Genomic DNA, 3,224 nt, shown 5'->3' on the forward strand with positions numbered 1-3,224 from the left:
AGGGTCGCTAGATGCCTGGGTTATTGTAGGCAGTGTTGGCAATGTTGGATTCCTTGGGTTGTGATTTTCCTTCTATTACTTTCTGTAGGGCTGGATTTGTGGCAACGTAATGTTTAAATTTGTTCTTATCCTGGAATGTCTTGTTTTCTCCATTGATAGTGAACGATAGCTTGGCTGGGTATAGTAGTTTGGGTTTGCATCCATGGTCTCTTAGTTTCTGTAGTACCTCTATCCAGGACCTTCTGGCTTTCATGGTTTCCCTGATTTTTTTTTTTTATATATTGAACCATTCCTGAATCTCTGGGATGAAGCCTACTTGATCATGGTGGTTGATCTTTTGATATGTTCTTGGATTTGGTTTGCAAATATTTTACTGAGAATTTTTGTATCTGTCTTAGTTAAGGTTTCTATTGCTGTGAAGAGACACCATGGCCATGACAATTCTTATAAGGGAAAATGTTCATTAGAGGGGGCTTGCTTATAGTTTCAGATGTTTGGTCTATTATCATCATGATGGAGAGTATGATGGCATGCAGGTAAATATGGTGCTGGAGAAGTAGTTGAGAGTCCTACGTCACACTGGCAAAAGAAAGTTGACTGATATACTAGTTGGTATCCTGAGCCAAGGAAACGTCAAGGCCTGCCCCCACTGTGACATACTTCCTCTAACAAGGTCACACCCACTCAAACAAAGCCATATTTCCTAATAGTGCAACTCCTTATAAGATTATAGGAGCAATTATATTTAAACTACCACATTCTACTGCCTGGCTGTTGTGGGGAGCGGTGGGGCTGCGTCCCACTACCCTGCTAGCTTTACCCGAAATAATTACACAGAAACTGTATTTTTTTAAACACTGCTTGGCCTATTAGTTTTAGCCTTGTATTGGCTAGCTCTTACATATTGATCTAACCCATTTCTAACATTCTGTGTAGCACCACGAGCTGGCTTACCAGGAAAAATCTTAACCTGCATATGTCTGGAGTGGGAGAATCATGGCGACTCACCGACTCGGCTTCTTTCTCCCAGCATTCTGTTCTGTCTACTCCGCCTACCTAATTTTCTGTCCTATCAGGCCATGAAGTTTCTTTATTAATTAACCAATGAAAGCAACAGACAGATACAAGACCCACCTCCATCACCTGGCCTCCATAAGCTTATAATCATATAGCAATTAAAAATACATTTAATACAAGTTCAAAAGTCCCCACAGTTTATCATAATCTCAAAATGTTTTAAAGTTCACAGTTTCTTCTGAGATTTGTGTAATCTCTTAACTTTAATCACCTATAAATATCAAAATCAAAAAACAGATCACATACTTCTAACATATAATGGTAAATAATATACATTACCATTCCAAAATGCAGAGAAGGTAGCATAATGAGAAAATGCTGAATCAAAGCAAGATTGATATCTAGTTAGACAACTTTCAAACTGTGCTTCTCCATGTCTGATGTCAAAATTTTCTTTGGATCTCCAGCTCCCTTCAGCTAGGCTGACTGCGACACACTTCTTCCTCTTGGGTTGCTTCCTTGTTAGCAGCTTTTCTGGGCAGGTGTCCAACAGCTCTGACAGTTCTAATATCTTGTGTTCTCCCAGGTAATCCAGGCTTAAACTTCATTGTTTCACACTAATGCCCTTCTACCAGGCCTCCATTGAGGGACACTCCCCCGACACATGCCTGACCTCAGCAGCTTTCTTTAGGTGCAGAAGTAAATTACACAACCCATTTCTTTTATCCTTTTTTATTTTTTTTATTGAAAAAAAAATTTCTGCCTCCTCCCCGCCTCCCATTTCCCTCCCCGTCCTCCCGCCCCTCTCCCCTCCCCCCACTCCTCATCTCCTTCCTCTCCAGTCCCAAGAGCAGTCAGGGTTCCCTGCCCTGTGGAAAGTCCAAGGTCCTCCCCCCTCCATCCAGGTCTAGGAAGGTGGACATCCAAAGTGTCTAGGCTCCTACAAATCCAAAACATGAAGTAGGATCAAAACCCCGTGCCATTGTCCTTGGCCTCTCATCAGCTCTCATTGTCCGCCATGTTCAGTGAGTCCGGTTTTATCCCATGCTTTTTCAGACCCAGTCCAGCTGGCCTTGGTGAGCTCCCAATAGATCAGACCCACTGTTTCAGTGGGTAGGTGCACCCCTCGTGGTCTTGACTTCCTTGCTCATGTTCTCCCTCCTTCTGCTTCTCATTAGGACCTTGGGATCTCAGTCTGGTGCTCCAGTGTGGGTCTCTGTCTCTATCTCCATCCATCGCTAGATGAAGGTTCTATGGTGATATGCAAGATATTCATCAGTATGGCTATAGGATAGGGTCATTTCAGGTTCCCTATCGTCAGGTGCCCAAGGAACTAACTGGGGACATTGCCCTGGGCACCTGGTAGCCACTCCAGGTTCAAGTCTCTTGCCAACCCTTAGGTGGCTCCCTTAACTAAGATATGTGCTTCCCTGCTCCCCTATCCAAACTTCCTTTATCCCCAATCATCCCGTTTCCCCAAGTTCCCCCCATCCTCTCCTTCACACTTTTCTCTCCCCATCTCTCCTTACCCCCAACCCACCCCTCCCCCAAGATTCCAATTTTTTGCCCGACAATTTTGTCTACTTCCAATAGCCAGGAGGATACCTGTAAAGCCAGAACCTCATGGCCGAAGTTGTCCAATTCTTCTGCTTACTGGGGATGGAACGTGGCCCCCTCATTCAACTACATATGCACCAACTTTCTGTTCTTCACTGACTAAAGTTGGCTATTCTGAAATTGGATGTTTAGACCAAGGTGGCCTCAAACTCGGAGATCCACTAGGGTCTGCCTCTTGAGTGCTGAGATTAAAGGTGTGCTCCACCACACTGGGCTCTAAGCTTTTCTCTAGTTACTTTTCACAAGTTGGAAGCTTTCTGGGTGGAATCTTGCCCTGGGGTCACCAGTCCCATATTTCCATTTTTTAATCTGTCTATCTCCTTGGACACAGGATTTAACTCCATTCCACTTCCTGGTGCTCCTTTTCTCCTTGAAATTTGCATTTTTAATTTACCCTGCTCAGCTTGCTCCTTTTCATTATAAATCTTCATTAGAGTTACCACTAGCATTCATATGGCAGAGTGTATATAAGCTTGTTTTGAGATTTCTTCTGCCAATAGAATTAATCCAAAACTCTTCACTTTAAGCTCAGGCAGACCCTTTGGACAAGGGTAAAAAGCAGCCACTTTCTTCAACCCAAATATCTTAAC

This window comes from Chionomys nivalis, chromosome 1 (assembly GCF_950005125.1).
Source record: "Chionomys nivalis chromosome 1, mChiNiv1.1, whole genome shotgun sequence".
Taxonomy (NCBI): Eukaryota; Metazoa; Chordata; class Mammalia; order Rodentia; family Cricetidae; genus Chionomys; species Chionomys nivalis.